The following is a 24,335-nucleotide window of genomic DNA, read 5'->3' as shown; positions in this document are numbered from 1 at the left end:
TGTCCATTTTATTTCTTAAAAACTTAGCCTTGCCTTTAAATTCTTCTTCTATAACTTGCACCTTCCTCTTCACTTGTCAAGTTGTTAGAGTAATCTTCTATGTCAGGAAAATTTTCTTCAGCAGGTGCAATGCTGGACTGGTCTTTTAAAAATGTTGGAGATATTTTTCCTTGTCTTTTTTTCATCTCCAGTGCGCATGTGTGGTGCAGATCTAGTTTTCCCGATGGCGCCATCTTTGCGGAGAGCTGCAGAGGTAGCTCCTTGAGATACTCCCTCACCGGGGCTGTCTCCAGCGGTTCCAGAAGATACTTCAATGTCCAGCTTCACAGATACGGTAGGATCACGTTCCTTTTCCTTCCTTTCTTTGCATTTCTCTTTCAGGGTGATTTTCGAGTACTTTTCTTTTCTTGGAAGCATCATTTTCATTTCTGTAGCAACTTTAAAATAACTTTAACAATATAAATTTTACTCAATTAACACTTGTTTTGATAAAATCCCCAGGAGTCGTGAGGGTGCGCTGCATTCCCTACCGCATCACATGACCTCCCCCAGTCCCAGAGTCTATTGTCCTCTGCACTCATGATTGCATAGCCAAGTTCAGCTCCAACACAATCTATGAATTCACTGACGACACCACTGTTCATGGCCAGACAAAGGTTAATGATACGTCAGAATATATGATTGAAGTCAAAAATCTGGTTGTGTGGTGTCAAAACGACAATCTAGCTCATGACATCAACAAGACCAAGAAGCTTATCATGTACAATAGGAAGGAGAGGCAGAAGGACCATGCATCTGTAATCATTAACTGGACACTGACGGAGAGAGTTAATCCCTCCAAGTTTCTGTGTGTCCACACATACGAGGATCTCTCATGTACCCTACATATTGAAACAACCGTGAAGAAGGCACACCAACACCTTTAGTTTGAAAGAAGGATGTGGAGATTTGGCATGTTGTCAAATACTCTATTCAATTACTACAGGTATACTGTGGAAAGTACACTGATGTGGCCTGGTTTGGAAACCCAAGTATTCAGGAATGCAGAAAGTAACAAAGCTGACCGAGACTTTCATGGCCACTGGCCTCCAATTCAGTCAGTGACTATGATATCTAAAAACATGTTTGAAATATGATATATATCAGCCATTCTTAACAGGGGCCCTACACATTTAAGTAAAAGCCTTTTCTTTTCAGCTCGCATAACATAAATATTTCTTATGTAGTCCATAGGAGAGAAGTACAGAGGAAACCAAAAATTCAACTGTTTCACAGCGAAGGGGGCCCATCAACTTTCAGTAGAGTCCTAAGGGGGCCACAGTTAAAAAAAGGTTGAGAATGGCTGATATAATATATTTATATATTATATATAAAATATGCCTTGGACTCAATGTCTCCTCACTGCAATAATCGGTTAGAAGATGCAGACGGGGGTGTAGCCAGGTTCTAAATTTAGGAGGAATGAGCACATTAAAAAAATGCCATTACACATACCAGATGGCGAGTCAGTGGTTGAATGGCGGGCTGCTCTGTTTTTTCAGTGGCATTGTGGGTGGGGGTGGAGTGGGTGGGGGGGAGAGGAATGACTCCCCTGAGTCTGTCGGAATGCAAATAAAGTCAACAAACTTCCACAAGAGAGAACCAAAGATTAGTTTCATACTTAAACGTATGTGAATTGTGAATAAAAGATGGGAATCCACAACCCACAGGTGTCTTTATAATCTTACAGTGTGCACAACACTTTTGTGAAATGAATGATAATCTTAACTCAAATGGAACATGGAGAAAAGCTTTGGGAAGAAAAGAGGAATGCCTTCAAAACTGAGTTGAGCCTAATTCAATAACTGATTATATAAATCAAAAAAATTCAATGTTGTGCTGACACTGATATCAGTTCTGCATTGGGTGACAGGAGCTGTTGATCGCTCAAACCTGCCGGGCTGCACCTCCTGTCGACTTGCTCCGAGGATTCCGTTGAGCTGGAAGCCCTTCTAGGGCTTCGGCTGGTCTGCGAGCATAAATAAACAAGGCCATGCAGGGCAAAAGTCATTGAATAAAGCATAGAGTTCATTTGAAGGCAAATAAAAGTTTTTGTTAGTTTACTACAACACTTGACTTTTTTTACTTACTGAGTGAAGGAGGGGTTAGATTAGTTTTAGTTGATTCTTTTCTTTTTGATAAATTGATTTATGGGGTTTAATTATGATTATCCTAGATGATATCTTTTTTTTTAGATACTATATTAAGGTATAATGAGATTTGTTATAATATTATTTAACTGATTTTATGTATAATCATTTTATCAAACTTACATTTAACAATTAAGGATGCAATTTAAAATGTGTCATATTATGCATTTATTTAAATATGAGCTATGTATATGTTATCATATTGCTTTGCTATATTAATAACCTCTATATGCATTATAGAATGCATTATATATGCATTATACGAAAACCAACAAGGTCGGGTCAACGAAAACCAACAAGGTCGGGTCAGATACAGCAATGAGCTCTCTGAACCCTTCTCCATTAACAATGGCGTGAAGCAAGGCTGTGTTCTCGCACCAACCCTCTTTTCAATCTTCTTCAGCATGATGCTGAACCAGGCCATGAAAGACCCCAACAATGAAGACGCTGTTTACATCTGGTACCGCACAGATGGCAGTCTCTTCAATCTGAGGCGCCTGCAAGCTCACACCAAGACACAAGAGAAACTTGTCCGTGAACTACTCTTTGCAGACGATGCCGCTTTAGTTGCCCATTCAGATCCAGCTCTTCAGCGCTTGACGTCCTGCTTTGCGGAAACTGCCAAAATGTTTTGCCTGGAAGTCAGCCTGAAGAAAACTGAGGTCCTCCATCAGCCAGCTCCCCACCATGCTTACCAGCCCCCCCACATCTCCATCGGGCACACAAAACTCAAAACGGTCAACCAGTTTACCTATCTCGGCTGCACCATTTCATCAGATGCAAGGATCGACAATGAGATTGACAACAGACTCGCCAAGGCAAATAGCGCCTTTGGAAGACTACACAAAAGAGTCTGGAAAAACAACCAACTGAAAAACCACACAAAGATAAGCGTATACAGAGCCGTTGTCATACCCACACTCCTGTTCGGCTCCGAATCATGGGTCCTCTACCGGCACCACCTACGGCTCCTAGAACGCTTCCACCAGCGTTGTCTCCGCTCCATCCTCAACATCCATTGGAGCGCTTACATCCCTAACGTCGAAGTACTCGAGATGGCAGAGGTCGACAGCATCGAGTCCACGCTGCTGAAGATCCAGCTGCGATGGATGGGTCACGTCTCCAGAATGGAGGACCATCGCCTTCCCAAGATCGTGTTATATGGCGAGCTCTCCACTGGCCACCGTGACAGAGGTGCACCAAAGAAAAGGTACAAGGACTGCCTAAAGAAATCTCTTGGTGCCTGCCACATTGACCACCGCCAGTGGGCTGATAACGCCTCAAACCGTGCATCTTGGCGCCTCACAGTTTGGCGGGCAGCAACCTCCTTTGAAGAAGACCGCAGAGCCCACCTCACTGACAAAAGGCTAAGGAGGAAAAACCCAACACCCAACCCCAACCAACCAATTTTCCCCTGCAACCGCTGCAATCGTGTCTGCCTGTCCCGCATCGGACTTGTCAGCCACAAACGAGCCTGCAGCTGACGTGGACTTTTTTACCCCCTCCATAAATCTTCGTCCGCGAAGCCAAGCCAAAGAAGAAATATGCATTATTATGTTTAACTCAATAAAAATATTTTGAAAAGAAAGAGGGTGTGGCAACCATGCTTTGGAGCACATTTTAAGCAAGTGGATGTCAGTTTTTCCTTCCACCCCGACTCCTGTGATGGCTGGTGGCCCACCATCACCTGCACAAGCACATCACAGGAGCGGTGGCCCACCACCACAAGCACATCACAGGAGCAGTGGCCCACCAGCACAAGCACATCACAGGACCCGTGGCCCACCACCACAAGCACATCACAGGAGCGGTGGCCCACCAGCACAAGCACATCACAGGAGCGGTGGCCCACCACCACAAGCACATCACAGGAGCGGTGGCCCACCAGCACAAGCACATCACAGGACCGGTGGCCCACCAGCACAAGCACATCACAGGACCGGTGGCCCACCAGCACAAGCACATCACAGGAGTGGTGGCCCACCACCACAAGCACATCACAGGACCGGTGGCCCACCAGCACAAGCACATCACAGGAGCGGTGGCCCACCAGCACAAGCACATCACAGGACCGGTGGCCCACCACCACAAGCACATCACAGGAGCGGTGGCCCACCAGCACAAGCACATCACAGGAGCGGGAGCCCACCAGCACAAGCACATCACAGGACCGGAGGTCCACCAGCACAAGCACATCACAGGAGTGGTGGCCCACCACCACAAGCACATCACAGGAGCAGTGGCCCACCAGCACAAGCACATCACAGGAGTGGTGGCCCACCAGCACAAGCACATCACAGAACCGGTGGCCCACCAGCACAAGCACATCACAGGAGCGGTGGCCCACCAGCACAAGCACATCACAGGAGTGGTGGCCCACCACCACAAGCACATCACAGGAGCGGTGGCCCACCAGCACAAGCACATCACAGGAGCGGTGGCCCACCAGCACAAGCACATCACAGGAGCGGTGGCCCACCAGCACAAGCACATCACAGGACCGGTGGCCCACCAGCACAAGCACATCACAGGAGCGGTGGCCCACCAGCACAAGCACATCACAGGAGCGGTGGCCCACCAGCACAAGCACATCACAGGAGCGGTGGCCCACCAGCACAAGCACATCACAGGAGCGGTGGCCCACCAGCACAAGCACATCACAGGACCGGTGGCCCACCAGCACAAGCACATCACAGGAGCGGTGGCCCACCAGCACAAGCACATCACAGGACCGGTGGCCCACCAGCACAAGCACATCACAGGAGTGGTGGCCCACCACCACAAGCACATCACAGGAGCGGTGGCCCACCAGCACAAGCACATCACAGGACCGGTGGCCCACCACCACAAGCACATCACAGGAGCGGTGGCCCACCACCACAAGCACATCACAGGAGCGGTGGCCCACCAGCACAAGCACATCACAGGAGCGGTGGCCCACCAGCACAAGCACATCACAGGACCGGTGGCTCACCACCACAAGCACATCACAGGACCGGTGGCCAACCAGCACAAGCACATCACAGGAGCGGTGGTCCACCAGCACAAGCACATCACAGGACCGGTGGCCCACCACCACAAGCACATCACAGGACCGGAGGTCCACCAGCACAAGCACATCACAGGAGTGGTGGCCCACCACCACAAGCACATCACAGGAGCGGTGGCCCACCAGCACAAGCACATCACAGGAGTGGTGGCCCACCAGCACAAGCACATCACAGGACCGGTGGCCCACCATCACAAGCACATCACAGGACCAGTGGCCCACCAGCACAAGCACATCACAGGAGTGGTGGCCCACCACCACAAGCACATCACAGGAGCGGTGGCCCACCAGCACAAGCACATCACAGGAGCGGTGGCCCACCAGCACAAGCACATCACAGGAGCGGTGGCCCACCAGCACAAGCACATCACAGGAGCGGTGGCCCACCACCACAAGCACATCACAGGAGCGGTGGCCCACCAGCACAAGCACATCACAGGAGCGGTGGCCCACCACCACAAGCACATCACAGGAGCGGTGGCCCACCAGCACAAGCACATCACAGGACCCGTGGCCCACCACCACAAGCACATCACAGGAGCGGTGGCCCACCACCACAAGCACATCACAGTACCGGTGGCCCACCACCACAAGCACATCACAGGACCGGTGGCCCACCAGCACAAGCACATCACAGGAGCGGTGGTCCACCAGCACAAGCACATCACAGGAGTGGTGGCCCACCACCACAAGCACATCACAGGACCGGTGGCCCACCAGCACAAGCACATCACAGGAGTGGTGGCCCACCAGTGCATCATAGCAGTGATGAGCACACAGTTCAAAAAGGCACCACTATCGAAGAATGTGCTAAGGGGGAGCGGCCACTGTACACCCTCCCCCCCCCCCCCCCTCGCTTAGCTTCGCCACTGGATACAGAAGCCTGAAGACCAGCACCTCTAGATTCAAGAACAGCTTTATTCCAACAGCCATCAGGGTCTTGAACTCCCTGTATTTCCCTCACCTTAATCATAAACTACTCTGGGACCTCCAAACAATCTGTCTGCACGGTTGAAGGAAGCATCACTCTTTCCTTGCACTAACTCCACTGTGAATATTTATTTATCTGTACTTTTATATTTATTCCCTCTTTTTCAGTCTTGGCCGATTGTGGTAATTTAATTTATAATACTGTTGTTGATGTAGATTATGGACCTGTGTGGCTGCAGCAAGTAAGATATTTGGTATAGAATACACTATAAGAGGGTTGTTTGTAGTGAATCAAACTATTTTTCCCTGTTGCACTGCATTTATAAACATTTCAGATTTCAAAGCCTTTCCGTGCAATATGAATGACCCCCAGCAATCTGCACTCAAACATCAGTATTGCAGAATGTTTAAAAAATCTATATTTTTGGTGGTGTCAAAGTGACTGCCCAAAGAACTGAAAAATACAGAATTTTAGAAAAATCCGTGGCTAAATAGGAGCATAAAAATAAGGAATGAATTGAAACGTATGTTGGCATCCTGACTTTGATGACTTTTCAAAGGCTCATTTTGTATTTTAGAATTCAGGATTTCATTGAGTTCAACTCTATGCCAATTCTTGAAAAGAGCTATTCCATTAGTTTCCTTTCCATGCCTTTGATAATATAGTGCGGTATGGTAGCTCCAAAGCAATATAGAAGATCATCAAAATGGCTGAGAAGGTCACTGGTGTTCCCCCTTTCCTCTATTGATGATCTTCACCTGCAGTCTTGCTTAAATAGGAATTAAATAAATATTGAGGATCTTTTCCATCCATTCTTTCCATCACATAGATCTTTGGTCTACTGTCATCAAGAAGGAGGTACAGGTGCATCAAAATCATGACTGCCAGGCTGGGAAATAGCTTCTTACCATAGGCCGTGAGAACGATGAGCAGTATCCTGTATCCAAAATATTTATATATATTTATTTTAAATTATATCCTTATGTATCTATATATTTATATATGATTATTATGTGTTATTGTGTGCACAATTGTCCAGAGAAATGCTGCTTTACCTGGATATATCTGTAGAGTTGTATGATAATGAACTTGAATTTTTTGCAGGTGTTTCTTGATTCTGGAGTTTCCATTATAAGGTTTTTAGGCATTCTTGATCAAGTCGGCTGCGCCCACACTACGGATCCCAGGATGCCGGCTAATAAGGTCGGCATGGACATTTTGGCTCTTAAATGCCTGAGCCCTTGTTATAGCGTCAAATACAACATGAACTGCATCAATTTTATATATTTTCTTACATTTTTAAAAAAAAAACCTCAGTCATATGTGCATGAAAAGATCTCCTTATCTTCCTATTTTGCTAATCATGTTGAATCTGTGTTCTCTGATTACCGAGCCTTTGCCAATAGCAACAATTGCTGCCTGTTCTTTTTGAACAATGATATTATTTTTATTTTATTTCCTTTTGAAAATAGATCAACAGGTTAAAGAGGCAAAATTGAAAGTGCTACTGTAATTTCAGATGGCTGATCTGAAACTTGTGTAAAATGATTTTGCTCAGTTTTGTGAAACAATCATCACTTTTTAAATTTAAATTAAGACGTGCTTTGGTCCTCTTTACGGTCCATCAATCTGAAATCATTTTGCTTTGCCTTAAATGATCTTTGCTATGCAAGAAGTAAGAGACAAATTTTCCAGGATTTTTCAGTATAAAACCCATTTCATGTATATTTTCATTATTCCACTGATTTGGAATTTTCTCTGATCTAAAAATCAATGACATTCACAATGTCATCTTAATGGCACTAAATAAATTCTCAATTATTTATCCTTGTCACAATCTTTCATGAGTTCAGGTTAATGAATTCATCATCAATAAGAGGAAAAATAATAATTGTCAAAAGTAAAAAAGACAAAGGTTATCCCCACCTAAATTATCCATTTACCTCTGTTCAGTCACTCATCACCTGCCAGAAACTATTTATGCTTGTTGCTTCTTTACTCTCTGGTGTCAGAAGAAGCTGATAAGAATAAAAATAATTCTAGCCTAATTAAACACAGAAGCATCAAGACAGTTTTTTTTTCTTAACCCTTACTGTGTATTTTAACCATAATTCTATATCATAACCATGACTGAACATGCCAACCATTCAATGCTATGGCAAATTCTATGGGCATATGTCCCTCTATTCAATTTTGTCTAACTAAATTTAGAAATTTGATCAACATGTCATTAAAGAACAGTAGTTTTAATGGAGGATTTTCACTTTCACATTGATCTGGAAGGTTGCAAAGTGTTGGCCTCTAAAAATATATATTTTTGAACAAACAAGTAGTAGTTCATAATAAATTTAGAACTGTGTAGTGATCCAGATTAAATTAGCAGACGACAATATATGTCTCTTTATCAATTAGTAATTGTACTATGGTGAGTTCAATGTCCTTCCCAAAATCAAAAAGCACAGAACAATCATGACCTTATTTACAAGTTTCTTTGGCTTGGCTTCGCGGACGAAGATTTATGGAGGGGGTAAAAAGTCCATGTCAGCTGCAGGCTCGTTTGTGGCTGACAAGTCCGATGCGGGACAGGCAGACACGATTGCAGCGGTTGCAGGGGAAAATTGGTTGGCTGATAAAAATGACATTGTCCACAGTAAACTTGGCAAATCTACAAAATAATTAGAATGACAATAGAGAAATGAGAAGGATTCATGAGAGAATTTGTGGTATTACTTTACAGGTACTCCTTGATTTGCAACCTATGTGACATTTCCATCTGCACATATGACTGAGGTTTTTAAAAAAAAATATAAAATTTATGCAGTTTATGTGGTATTTGACAAGCTATAACAGGGCTCAGGCATATAAGAGCCAAAATGTGCATGATGACTTTGTTAGTCAGCATCCCGGGATCCATAGTGTGGGCGCAGCCATCTTGATTCCTCTGTTAATGCACGAGTCTTCATTTGGTGCATGCGCGGTGGGTTCGCATATTGGAGTTCAGTTGGTGCATGCGCGAGAGTTAAGAGAATGAATTCAATGTCATTAGGGCACTTAACTCTCATGCATGCGCTAACCAAACTCCAATATGTGAACCCACCAAGCATGCACCTCCTGAAGACTTGCACATGTGCACGGGAACCAATATCGCCGCACTCAGCCTACAGACCCTGGGATGCCAACTAACGAGGTAAGTATGCAATTCCAACATTCGTCCATTCTGAGATATAACCATTCATATAGAACAGAACACAGATGTATGGTGGGGAGTAGCTGTAGTTTAAATCTTTAAGGGGTGAGTCCTATAGCTGCAAGAAAATACAGCTGAAAAGGTACAGAACAAAATGGGATTAAATGAAAAGGAATATAACAGGTCAGAAATATGTAATTCCTGGAATACAAGGAAAAGTAACAAAATAGATCGTAAAAACTACAAAAATGGTCACAGACAAAACCCTCCTCACTATTGAATATATTGACAGGAAACACTGCCATCAGAGGGCAGCAGCAATCATCAAAGACCCTCACTACCCAGCGCACGGTTTGTTCTCGCTGCTGCTATCAGGAAAGAGGAACAGGTGCCACAAGATTCGCACCACCAGGTTTAGAAACAGCTGCTACCTCTCCACCATCAGATTCCTCAACAAGAAATACATCAGAAAATCATTTCAGGACTCTCACTTCTACACTTTATTGATTTCCTTTTTGTTCTCTCTCTATTGCACAGTCAGTTTTTTTTACATTCATGATATGTTAACAATTCTTTTATTTATTTATGCTGTGTACAGTTTATTTTTGCACAACCAATTAGGGCTAATTCTGCTGCGCCTTCAGGAAAAAGGAATCTCAGGGTTGTATGTGATGTCATGTATGTGCAGGTAGACCCCTACTTATGATGGAGTTCCATTCCAGGACTCACATCATAAGATGAAATTATCGTAAATCAGGGTCAACCTATACTGGTAGTAATTTGCTCTGTCCCTACCAGGAAGCCAACATCCCTGCTGCTGCCGGCAGGAGGCTGACATCCCCACTGCTGCCAGCGGGAAGCTGACGTCCCTGCTGCTGCCAGCGGGAGGCTGACATCCCTGCTGCTGCCAGGAGCTCGAGGTGATGCCGGTAACTAGGGGCAGCGGCATCACCTCGCAACTTACGTTGTGATTTGGAACGCATGTCCAGATTCCATCACTTCCTCTCTCCCTCTTCAATCTCTCTTCTTCCCCAGCGACGGCAATCTGCACGTGTTCCAAATCACCAGTGTTGGGTTAATCAAAGCACGATACAGATAGACCCTATCTCACCTTAAATTCAAAACAGATTCTGATCATCGAAACTTCAAATATCATAAGTTGTAATATTGTAAGTCGAGGCCTATCTGAACTCTGACAATAAATCTGAAATCTGGAAATCTGTAAATAAGCTTTCAAGGGATACTAAAATATGTTAATTTTCATCATTTTTGGAAAAAGAGGGTATTCAGAAACAACAGTCTACAATGTATTTACTAAACCAGGAGCAAAATAGTCTTTGCAAGTTAACTTGTTTCTGACTTTGGGGTGTGCGGAAATCAGAGACAAGCTGCACTCAGCATCACATTCCCTTTCAAGCATTTGACACCAAGCTGGAATCAAGAGGTACATGCAAAAAAGTGTTTTTTTTTTAATTTTAATTCATCTTAATAGTTTCAATTATATATTATTTTAATGTATTCAATGCATTTTTTATTTTAATACCTTGGAAAATTTTATGAATTCTTCATATCTAACTTGTCTTGAAAAGCATCTGAAACAAACAAACAAAAAAAATAAATACAGTGTAATTGCTTTTGAGCAAACTCTCAGAGGCTTTTCAGGAGTGAAAAAATAAAATACTGCATGCAGATGGTGGTAAAAATTTGGTGCTTATTTCCACAGATAGCAATTGATGCTGGTCAATTAGAACACAGTGACATTGAGACAAGCACTGTTGTAATAAGACAATTATTTTCCAGTATTTTTGTGTAAACTAATCCTGCTTTCCTTAAAGTTGTTAATGTGCTAATGTGGAATTAGAAACAAGACTGACCTCCATTATCAAGAAGTGTTGACCCTTATTGATATGATAGATATGTTGTTTATTGGATCCGTATAAAGTAATCTGTTGAATCCATAGTCTGAGGCATAATTTCACATAATCATTGTTTAAAATAATTAAAGGAATGGATTGGTTGTCTTGATCTCTGTCCCTTTCAAATGAGTCATAACACTCTCTGTCCAAAATCTATGAGTAGGGTGAACAGTGATGGTTTCATGTGGAGAATAATGACTGGCTTTGGGGCATTTGTCATCCTGTTGTATCATCTTCCTCATTAAACTTGTATGTGATAATTCTCAAAAGATTCATCAAAGTTCTCGAGTGCCTGCTAGTTTACTGCATTTGACTGACTTATTTTAAGATCATTTTACCAAGGAAGTGTTAAAAAATAACATTTCCTAAGTATACTGTTCATCATCAGGTGACATTTCCTGTCCTTGGCTTGGGTGTTCAGAGCTGGCAATCAAACTGGACCAATATGAAACTGAGTAAATAAGATCATTGTTACATTTCCAAGAAATGTTTGGTAAGTGGCAGTAGATCCTGAGAGATGGATTGTTCCTTCAGTTTAAGTGAATGTATTTATCAATAGAAACTGAAAATTATACAATGAAATTTACCTTTGCTAATTTGGCATGTTCTGGCAATTTCTATCAAAAACGTTTTTACACAGTTGCTGCATTCCAGGAAATTATTCCCATTTTCCCAGAATGCATGCTGTGTAAAAAGATCAGAACGGGGATGAGGGTACCATTCCTGTTCTGATATTTTACCTTCTAGACCCCTAGTAAGTTTCCTGCAATGCCTGCAGTCTAAAATGAACTGCAAGCATTCTGTAAACAATGGCCTAATGAATAGGATGTAGCCACAGTGGCGTTGCAAGTCCCACCTGTTTACTTACTGCACTTCTGATATGCTATCTGAAATCATGTAAAGAAATGGAGATTTGGAGTTATGGTCATTCGTGTGTGAATGACCAAATGCCGAGATGTTGGATATTCTTCAGACCTGTAAAATCGTGCAAAGTCTATCTAAAAAACAGAAAAAAAACACTGTATATGCCAGGAACAATTCCCAGAACATGCCAGTACAATAATTTTATTCTGACTTTGCCACCAGGACAGCTTTCTGTTTCATTATAAATCTATTGGCAATGGAGGCTCTTGTTTGGGGGAAGATTTGAAAAAAAAACTGTGCTTATTGTCTAAAATTGGCAACATTGAGTTATTTTAGATTAACTTCAGAAAGCGATCCAGTCACTGGATAAATTTGTTCTTGTTTAAAATCTTTCAGGTCTTTATAGTTCCAAGCGGCGCACAGTATTTTCAAATCAAATATGATGCATTCAAATGTACTGTGATATTAACATTTATCAAATAAAGCTTCGCTATATATGGCTTTAAAAAAATCTTAATGTAACTTGAACCTTTCAATTACCAGCATTCATGTCACTTGTACAGGAGCACAAACTGCACAAGATCCCAAAAAAGGTGAAAGAATGTAATTGTAAATTTAATGCCACAGATGTGAACCACCATAGTTACTGTAAAGACAATTCTACTGATAGAGACATAAAGGTGCTGGAGAAACTCAGTCGATTATGAATAACTTATAGGAAGTCAAAAGTAAGCACTGTTTCAGGCTAAACCCTTCATCAATCAATATATGAGCAAAAAGGAGGCAAGTGTCTGAACAAATAGGTGGAGGGAGGAGCAGAGGAGAAGAGAGGAGAGAGGATGGGGCAGGGGGAGGAGCACAGGTGAACAGGTAAGAAGTCATAGGTGAATATAGATAGGAGAGTAGAAGAGAAAATAGCTGAGGTGATTGTGGAAAGTGGTAGCTCTCTGATCGGAGTGGGAAGTGAAGGGAAGGGGTGGCAAATGTAGTGTTTGGGAGTTGATGATCCTCCTGACCACTAGAGGGCATTGGAGATGGAATGTCCCACCTCAGGTTAGATGCACTAAATGGATGTGTCCCATGAGATTGTGATTAGATAATAAAGTACAAGTACTATAATACAAAAAGAACCCAAGTTTCTTTATCACAATAGAAGAAACATCATGGTACAAAGAGTGGGTATCAATGGGGTATCAGTAAGAGACATGGAAAGTGTGAAGTAGCCTGATGCTGTGAATTGGACTGGAAATGTCCACTGTGAGTAGTGGTTGTTCAAACAATGATTTATGCTGATTCTGCAAGCCATTGGACTAAATTGCAAACCAGATGCATGGAAGATTGCACTGTTATTTACAATAGCGAGACCATAAGCTCTAAAGGTTTATAACACTTTTGTTTATGCCGAGGCAGATGACCAGGGCAAGTTCGACAAGGTTATTGAGATGTTTGATGAACACTAATCACCAAATAAAAATGAAACATTCAAGAGGTATGTGTTTTGCTCGTGCATGCAGCAGCAGGCAGAGAGCGTTGATACCTTTTTAATGGACTTAAAATTGAAAGCAGGAACATGCAATTTTGTATCGCTGCAAGATTCAATGATCCATGATCAAATTGTGTTGGAATTATTGACAAGAAAATGAATGAGAGGTTGCTATGAGAAATGGACCACACCAACGAATTAGCTCTGTAGCATACAAAAATGTTCGGTGACAGTGCAAGGGCTTGTGAAAATGAAGGCACAGCCATAGCCACAGTGTCTGGATACACATAAGTAGAGGACGAGATATAGGAAGTTACAAAAAGGCAGAGAGACATACAATTGTAAACATTTTGGTCCTCAACATGCACCAAAAAGATGCCCAGCCTATGGAAAAGTCTTTAACAAATGCAAAGGGCAGAATCATTAGGCAGACCAATGTTTTCCAAAGGGAATCAATAGAGAAGTGAAAGTATGAACACAATAGAAGAAACTGCCCTCACTGTTGCATTCATCCTGGGCATGGTAGCACAGGAGAGTTTCAAACCAACAAACACTGAACAGTCAAGCATGAACACAGTTGAACAGGACAAGTGAACAGTGCCATTGCATCAAACGGAGCAGATATTCCTTTCAAGCTGGACACAGGGGCAAAGGCCAATTTGATCTGTGAGCACATCATCAAGGCAATGAAGATAAAGCCACACATCCTTCCAAATTCTGTTCTGCTCAAAGCCTACAATGGATAGCTCAGTGACACGAAAGGTAGATGTAGACTCAAGATTAAAGTTAAATGTATAAAGAGGACCACTTCATGTTTGTAGCAGTCGCAGATGGACATGACTCACTGCTTGGTGACAAAGTATGTGAAAACTTAGGCCTAGTCAAGAGGGTGTACCACTTTAACAGTGCCAATGCACAGAACAGCATAGAGGAAATTTCTAGACATCTTCAAGGGGTTTGGAGTTCCAACATTCACCTATAAGATACAGTTAAAGGAGGATGTTTAGTGGGCTGGGTCAATCCCACACATAACAGGTCGAATCACTGTCGCGAACAGCCAGCACAGCAGGGCACAAGGGGCAGAAGCAAGGGAATATTTGCCCACCGGGCAGAAGTTCCAGGCTGCAGGACCACATTGCCAGGGGAATGGCCAGGCCTCACAGCAGAATTATGACATCACTCCCATGAGCCTGTCGCCTCCCCTAAAAAGGAACGTGTGTGGTTTGAATAAACGGCAGTTACTGGTTTACTTGCTTGATGTGGACAACATTTATTTCAGCAACTCTGCCTTTAGCAGTGCTACAGATGCACAGCAAGTAGTGCATGCCCCAAGGCAGGTTCCAGTGCCACTGAAAGAAAAGCTCAAACAGGAACTCGACTGAATGATGTCACTAGGGGTCAAAAAGGAAGTAGAGAAGCCCAGAGAATGGGTGAATTTAATGGTGTGTTTCAAAAAGAACAGACACCTACATGTGCACATGGACCCAAAAGAATTGAATGCCAATATAAAGAGGGAACATTATCAGATTCCAACCAGGGATGAAATTGCAAGCGAGATGGCTGGTGGAAAGTTTTTCACTAAATTGGATGATCCCAGGGCTTCTGGCAATTAAAACTGCATGAAGATATCACAAAATACTGAACATTCAATACACCATTTGGCCGATACTCCAGTTCAATAATGCCTTTGGGTTCTCCTCAACACCTAAAGTGTTCCACAGGACAATGGACCACATCATTGAGGGGATAAATGGGGTACGCATGTACATGGTTGACAAGATCCTATGGGGATCCACACAAGAACAACACAACAAGAGGCTCATCAAAGTGCTACAACACATCCAGAAGTACGGATTACAGCTAAACAGTGCAAAATGTCAGTTTGTTGTGAAGGAAATCATCTTTTTGGGAGATAAGTTGACAGAAGCAGGTGTGGAGGCAGACAAGAGGAAGATGAAAGCAATTTTAGAGATGCCCAGACCCACTGACAAAGAAGGTATATTGAGAATGCTGGGAATTATCAATTTCATTGGTAAATTCATACCAAACCTGTCTTCCAAAATAATGTACCTGAGGGAGTTGTTGCATGACAAATGTGAATTCAAGTGGACAGCCAACCACGAAGAGGAATGAGGATGAATGAAGATCATTCTAACTACAGAACTGGTGCTTTTGATGTTCTTTGACATATCCAGAAGGATAAAAATATCTACGGAAGCTTCAAAAGATGGAATAGGTGCCAGACCACTTCAGGTTGTGGGAGAAAATTAAGGGCCAGTTGCATACGCATCAAGAGCGAGGACCACATCAGAATATGCGCAGATAGAGAAAGAGTGCCTACGTCTGCGCTATGGACTGAATAAATTCAACAGCCATATGTATGGTCTACCAAGATTCATGGCAGAGACAGACCACAAGCCATTAATAGCCATAATCAAGAAAAATCTCAGTGAGATGTTGCCGTGAATCCAAAGACTGATGATGAAGTTACAACGTTATGACTTTGAATTGGTGAACACACCAGGGAAACTTTTTGTGCTGGCTGATGCATTGTGAAGGACACAGTAAGAGTTCCATAGAGATAGATGTAAATCCACATGAACATGATCACTGAATCTCTTCCCGTATCTGACATTAAATCCAAGCAGATCGCAGTTGAAACAGGAAAGGACATAGTTCTAAGAAGGTCATCAAGAATTTGAAAGAAGGTTGGGCAAGATGTGAATGTCAGCAATACTACAACATCAGAGCAGAGCTGAGTGCTGTTAATGGGTTTCTACTCAAACAAAGCAGAATTATCAGTCCTCCATCACTGCAACAAGGCATGCTGAAAAGAGGGCATGAGGGGCACCTTGGAATGGAAAAATGCAAGAGGAGGACCAGAACTGCTGTTTATTGGCCAAGGATAAATGGTAACATCAACAGAATGGTCTCAAGCTGTGAGACCTATCTGAAAAATCACGCAAACCAACCAAATGAACCCATGATCATAACTGACTTACCAGAGGAGCCATGGCAGAAAGTTGGGACTGATCTGTTCCACCTGGATGGAAAGAATTACCTGCTGGTTGTTGACTATCTATCAAACTCTCCTGAGGTGGTGCTGCTTCCCAACATGTCTACTGCCTGAGTAATCAGATACATGAAATCAAACTTTGCAAGACTTGGAATTCCTCAAATTGTCTACAGCAGTGATTCTCAACCTTTTTCTTTCCACTTTATACCACTTTAAGTAATCCCTATGCCATCAGTGCTCTGTGATTAGTGGGAAGGGAAAGTTTAGAATCACTGCTCTAGTTCCAATTGTTATTGAAATATTTTGCTTGAAAAAAATTGTCATTGGCCCATTTCCTTTGGAGTTATGAAACCATGCACATCACAAGCCAATGAGGTACGATTAAAACAGTGGTTTTCAAACTTTCTCTTACCACCTTAAGCAATCCCTTACTAATCACAGAGCACTAATGGCATAGGGACTACTTAAAGTGGTATGTAAGTGGAAACAAAAAGGTTGAGAACCTCTGGTTTACAGTGACAATGGACCATGCTACAGTTGTAGAGAATTCCAGAACTTTGCAGAAGAGTATGTTTTCTGATATGTGACTTCATGTCCTCCACATCCCCAGTCAAATGATAAAGAAGAGAAAGGAGATTATATAGTTAAACTGCTGCTTAAGCCCCCCCCCCCCACACAAGACAGTGGCTCAGATCCTTATCTAGCTCTGTTGAGTTAATGACCTTCACCACTTGAACATGGCAGGTCACCTGCTGAGTTCCTGGTGGGATGTAGACTATATGCCACACTTCCCTACTCTGTAGACTGAAACATAAACAGAGATATCAAATGGAAACAAAAGCCTCTGCAAAGGAGACAAAAAGCAAACATTGTCAAAACAGAGGATGATCAAATACTGAAGAGGAATCAAAAGAGTCTGCTGAAACTACAAGTGATGCTGCAAGAGCAGACAAATGCAGAAGATCTAGCCTGCATAGCCATAGAGGCAACAACACCAGTGCTAGACAGAAGTAGTCCAGCAGAGCTGACACATGCACCTGTGTTGAGAAGATCCACATGCTTTATCAAAGCACCCAATAGGCTGAATCTCTAAAAGAAAAAGAACTGCACACTTAAAAACACACGTGTTTAACTTTAAACTGAAATGAATACTGTATTACCATGTAATGTTGCTAGATTGAACATCTTAAGGAATGGGGATGTGGTGATTGGGTGTTGGTGATCCTCCAGACCACCAGAGGGTATCAGAGATGGAATGTTCCACCTCAGGTTAGATGCACAAAATGGATGTGTCACACGAGGTTGTGAGTCGATAATAAAATATAAGTAAATCAAAAGAAACCAAGTTTCTTTATCACAATAGAAGAAACATCACTGTCAACTGAAGGAAAGAGGACAACAAGGATAGAGAAAGAGAGAGATTCAAGGGAGGGGTTTACAGAAACAGGAGAAGTTGATGTTAGTGCCATCTTGTTGGAAAGTGCCCAGGCAGAATATTGGGTGTTGTCCCTCCAATTTGCAGGTTGCATCAGTTTGGCAGTGAATGAGACAATGGACGGATATGTTGGTGTGGGAATGGTGTATGGAGTTAAACTAGTTGGCCACTTGGAGGTCCTTTAGATGCTATATGACCTTTTGAGTGTAACCAGCATCTATAGACTTGTTTAACTCTCCACTAAGAATTTCCCATCTTTTTTTTGTTAACTTTGTAATAACTGGTATAAGTGAGTCAATTAAAGAATTAAATTGTGAAATTTTAAAAAAATATGAAAAAGGTAGGCTGACTGATTAAAAATGTCAGATATACTCATGGGTTCGGTCAATTCTATACTGAGGAGTGAAGGTAATGTTTCAGGTCAATGAATTTTCTGACAATAGGTCAGAAACAAGAAATATTAATTCTGTTTTTCGATGCACAGTTGCTGCAATGCACTTTGATTGCTTCTAGTAATTTCAGGCTTTCATTCTGATTTCTCACCTTAAGTGGGTTATGTTTTATTTAATCTTAACTGGGCTCTTTGAATCTCATTTTCATGGATTCCCTGTACATATATCATATAGAGAAAAGGAAGGAAGAAAGAATTGTATTTGTATTGCACGTTTCATGAATCTTTTGGAATGTCCCAAAGTGCTTTCCAGCCAATGAAGTATTTTTGAAGTGTATTTACTTAGGATAGGAGGAAATGCAGGTGCCAATTTGTCCTTAACACATTTCCACAAATGACAAAATGATAACGGCCTCTTCATCTATTTAGTAGTGCAGAGTAAGAGATTAACGGGGGCTGGAACTGTCAAGTCAGGTTTATTGTCATCTGATTGTACACGTACAACCTGACGAAACAGCGTTCTCCGGTCCTCAGTGCAAAAACACACAAACATATAACCAGAAATTACTCACAGACAAAAAAATACATTTGCAGTACAAATATTTCATCTATACAAATAAATTAATAAATATTGTTTCGTGAATATGAGAGTCTCAGATGGTCAGTATCAACAGTTCCTTTGATCATTCAGCCTTCTCACTGCCCATGGGAAGAAACTGTTCCTCAGCCTGGTGGTACTGGCTCTGATACTCCTGGATCTCTTCCCCGATGGGTGCACCCTGTTTGCAGGGTGAGAGGGTTTCTCATTGATTTTCCATGCCCTCTTTAGCCAACAATCCCAGTAAATCATGTCAATGGAGGGTGGGGGGAGGGGAATAGGGAGACTCCAGTCATTGTCTCTGCCAATCTAATAGTCCTCTGGATTGACCTCCAATCTATATCTCTGCAGCAACTGTACCACACTGTGATGCAGCTAGCCAGGAAGCTCCCAATAGAGCTCCTATAGAAGGTTGACATTATGGTGGATGGTAGCCTTGCCTACTTGAGCCTTCTCAGGAAGTGTAGTCACTGTTGCGCCTTCCTGACAAGTGAGATGTTGAACGTCCATGATAGGTCACTAGTTAAGTGAACTCAAAGGAACTGTAGATAACATCATTGCTGTTCTTTGAAGTCTTTCCATGGGATCATTTATGTCTCCCTGAGTAAGTAGACAACATCTTGATTTAACATTTAATCTGAAAGTTGCCACTGTTACAAATGCAATGAGATTCATAAGATTAGAAACCAAAGTATTAGTAAAACAACCAAAGAATATTGAAGGAATCAAATAATGGAGAGGATCTTGATTAAAAAAAAAAGGTCCTCACTGTGGTTGGATGTGATTAAGTTTGCCTTTAAATATGTCTTCATTTCATGTTTATTGAAAATCAACTGTTGGATGCAGTTATAATGGATTCCAAGTTATGTAAGCTCATTGAGCTGTTGTAAGTGTTAATATTTATATAATTTGGAAGCATAGAATCCAGAACCAAACTCAGGATGTAACCCAAAGACATAGCCAAATGTCAAAATAGACCTGATCGATGGCACAGTGCTAGGTTTGACCTAGAGTGGGATCTGAGGCTGAACTAAGAATGATAGTTGGACTTAATATCGTTGATTATTCTGGAGTTGACTGATGGTGGGAACCTAACTTTGGCTGAGAGTGGAATCCTATTTTTGGTGGAGAAGGGAATTCTAGACGATAGAATTTGGGATCCTGGCATTGGCCAGGTGTAGGATCTGAGCATTGATCAAAAGAGTTATCCTCGTCTTGACTGTGAGTGACATCTAGATTTGTAAGAAGGTGGTATCTTGCACTTAAGTGAGAGTGTAACCTTGGTCATAACTAAGATTGGGTTCCTGGGCTAAAATGAGAGTTTAAGTCTGGCCTTGAACAAAATTGAGATCCAGGATTTGAACAGGATTGTGAGAGTGCATCCTGAAATTGAATAAGAGTAGAATCCTAGATCTGACCAAAAAATGGAATCCTAAACCAATGGGGCTTTGGATATAACTGAAAAAGGATCATAAACTGGTGAAGTTTTAGATATGACCAAAGGTGATGTAATAAGTTTGATCGAGGAGCAATCCTTGGCTTTACTGATGGTTACTGAATGGAAAGATCCTACATTTGACTGGTTGTAGAATACTAAGCTTGACTGAGTATGCAACCCCCTTCAACTCAAGCAAGTATGGGATCCTAGATTTGACCAAGGATGGGATACAGGGATCAAAGTAATCCTGAATTATACTGAACTTGACTGTGTGATCCTCATCTTATCCACAGGTTGGATACTAGATTTGATCCAAAAATAATCATAGGTTCATTTTGATAGAATGCGGGACTCTTGACTTGACCAGAATAAGATCCTGGACATGAATGGGAGAAAATGCTTATGTTTGACTGAGCATGGAATGCTAATTTGATCGAGAGAAGAATCCTGGGCTTCACTGTGAAGCCCAGCAAAGGAAGTGTTTTACCCTTATTCTATGTGCCTTTCAGTAGGAAACCAAGCAAAAAAGTACCATTAATTTTCAAATGACAGTTCTTGGGCTATTCAAAATTTAGCTTAGTTACAATGGCCACCATTTATGTACATGTCTGCATGATCTGCCACATAGGAAGTGTTATACAAATACAATTTTATTTTTAAATTGATTATCTATTTGCTAGGATACCTCAATAATGAGTGAGTGAATTATTCAAATTTCACTCATGATTAGTTTTAGCTGCCATATATTTTGGGGCAAATTATCAGTAGATAGTAAATCTGTTTGCACCAGGTGCAATTTTTTTTTATAACAAAGACATTTATATTCTTAACCTGTACTTTTAATGGTCTGAATAACGACTTATTGTTAAAATTCTTCACACTATCTCAAAATCTGCAGCTTAGCCAATGGTTAAGGGAGATTGAAATTCAATAAAAGAACCAACTCATCAAATTAACCCCCACAGCAAAACCCTTCTGTCATGTATTGCAGTTAGATCCACTCAAAGTCAACCTCATTGCCTGCTAGTAGAACAGAAAATTGTTTGTTCTCAGATATGCAATGTTATAATCATAATATAATCCTCTGCATGACAATCTTCTTCTCCGATTGATGCTTACAATATTAAAACAATGACTCCAGTGTATCATGTTTAATGCTGAATGTTTGTAATGTAAACCATGTCACCATTATTATTGTAACCAGAGCAATAAGTGTGAAAAGGATTTCTGCAGAACATGTGGTTAAGACAAAAAAAATACTTCGGCAAAATAGCACAATCAACAGGATATGCAACATTTCAGACCAAATGATAGAAGACATTGAAGAAGAATACTTCAGATTATCTTCAACATTGGCATGAATTTTCCTGCAACATTGAACATGAGTTACTTCTCAGTGATAGTGGAGTTTGCTTCAGAATTTTGTTTGTGAGAACTCAGTTCCTTATCTTTTCATGGACTTGTTGGCATCCGTTGTGTGTGAAGCAGGATAAATGAGCTGCAGAGTTTGAAAATATAAACGTCTTTTCCATAACTGCTCTTCGCTCAAGATTTCACAGCTGGTAAAGAGAGCAGTAAGTATTAACCCAAGTATGGAGTACAATGAACTTACTGTTCGCCAAGTTGAATCCTAATTGATTTTCATCTCTTTACAATCAGGGTATTTCACCCTGATAGATGTGAAAATCTTCCTCATCATTGTGGAAAAATATCATGTGTTAAGAAATGGGGCTGACTGGTAGTAAGTGACAATTTGCTCATCCCTGGTTGCTGCAAAGACTGAAACAGGCAAAGCTACCGGCCACCAATATGTCAACCTTCTATCTGGGCTTTTGTATGAGCATGCTGGCCAGCTGCATCACAGTGTGTTATGGTTGCTGCAGAGAAATGGATCAGAGGTCAATCCACACGACTATAAGACTGGCAGAGAGGATTACTGGAGTCTCCCTCCCCGCAATCGAAATGATCTACCAAGATTGTTGTCTGAAGACGATGTGCAAAATCATTGAGGACCCCTTCAACCCTGCACAAATTATCTTTCAGCTGCCCGCATTGGGAAAGAGATACTGTAGCGGCACCATGGCAGCTCTACAACTCCAAGGAGACATCGAACCGGCCATGGGACGACAGTGTGTGATGACGTCAGCGCATGTCGAGAACGTGATTCTGGCTTTTAAAAGGTTGCTCAGGTGATAAAGAGTAAATCTGTTTGGTTCACTCTAGAAACACCTTATATGGTTATTTCATCATGTCCACTGTGATTCTCGTGACCACGATACAGGAGTATCAGAGCTAGCACCACCAAGCTGAGGAACAGCTTCTTCCCACAGGCAGTGAAAATGCTGAATGACCAAATGAACTGCTCACACTAACCATCTGAGATTCTCATATGTACAAAACAATATTTATTAATTTATTTGTATGGACGAAATACTTGTCCAGCTTATGTATTGTATATGTGTTATATCTGGTTGTGTGTCTGTATATTTTGTACCGAGGACCAGAAAACACAATTTCCCTGGGTTGTGAAATCAGATTACAATAAACGACTTTATTTACCACCATCATCCCCTCAAAATTGATCAATAAACTTCAAGTCCTAGGACTCAATACTCCACTGTGTAATTGGACCCTTGGTTTCCTCACCACCAGGCCACAATAAGTGAGGATTGTTAAGAACATCTCTACGATCTCCAGCAGTATCGGAGCACCACAGGGCTGTGTTCTTAGCCCCCTGCTCTTTTCACTTTTCACCTATGACTGTGTAGCTCAGTATGACAATAACACCATCTACAAATTCATTGATGATACCACAGTAGTGGGTTGTTTAAAAAGAGTGATGAGTCAGCGTACAGGAGGGGGGTTGAAACCTTGGCTGAATGGTGCACCAACAACAACCTTGCACTCAATGTCATAAAAACCAAGGGAAAATCAGAGATTTTTGTATGATCCAGTGATCATTAGGGCACCACAGGTAGAGAGGGTGAGCAAATTTAAGATCTTGGGAGTCACTATCTCGAAGGATCTTTCCTGGACGCAATGCACCAATGGCATTATGAAGAAAGAACATCAGCACCTCTACTTCCTCAGGAGTTTGCAGAGTTTTGGTATTACACCAGAAACGCTGGCAAATTTCTAGAAATGTGTAGTGGAAAGTGTGCTGACCAACTGCATCTCAGTCTGGTGTGGGGCCACCAATATACTGGAGCATAAAGCCCTGCAAAAGATAGTGGATGCAGCCCAGGACCTCACAGGCAAAACCCTCCCCACTATTGAGAATATCTACGGGGAACACTGCTGTCGGAGAGCAGCAGCAATAATCAAGAATCCACTCCATCCAGCACATGCTCTGTTCTAGCTGCTACCATTGGGAATGAGATATAGGTGCCACAGGACTCACACCACCAGGTTCAGCGACAGCTGCTACCCCTCCACCATCAGACTCTTCAATAAAGAACTGCATCGCCGAATCATTTAAGGACTCTTATTTTTGCACTTTATTGATTTTGTTCCCTCTCCGTATTGCACAGACTGTTTACATTTCTTTATTTGTTTACATGTGCATGTTGTGTACAGTTTTTATTTGCATTACCCATAAGTGGTAATTCTCCCTCACCAAACAGGAGAAATAATCTCAGGGTTGTATGTGATGTCATGTATATACTCTGACAATAAATCTGCGAGATTCGGGCTTTACAGAGAACTATAGATTCTTATTGTGGAATAGCCACTACTACGAAGGTCAGCCTTACATGAATAGTGCTGCCCTACCAGGATCTGATCTTGTCAGCCCTGTATAATCTTTATTCTTACATCTGTAGACTAGGAAAATGACATT

This window comes from Narcine bancroftii, chromosome 4 (genome assembly GCF_036971445.1).
Source record: "Narcine bancroftii isolate sNarBan1 chromosome 4, sNarBan1.hap1, whole genome shotgun sequence".
In the NCBI taxonomy this organism is placed as follows: domain Eukaryota; kingdom Metazoa; phylum Chordata; class Chondrichthyes; order Torpediniformes; family Narcinidae; genus Narcine; species Narcine bancroftii.
Note: the sequence above shows the minus strand (reverse complement) of the source record.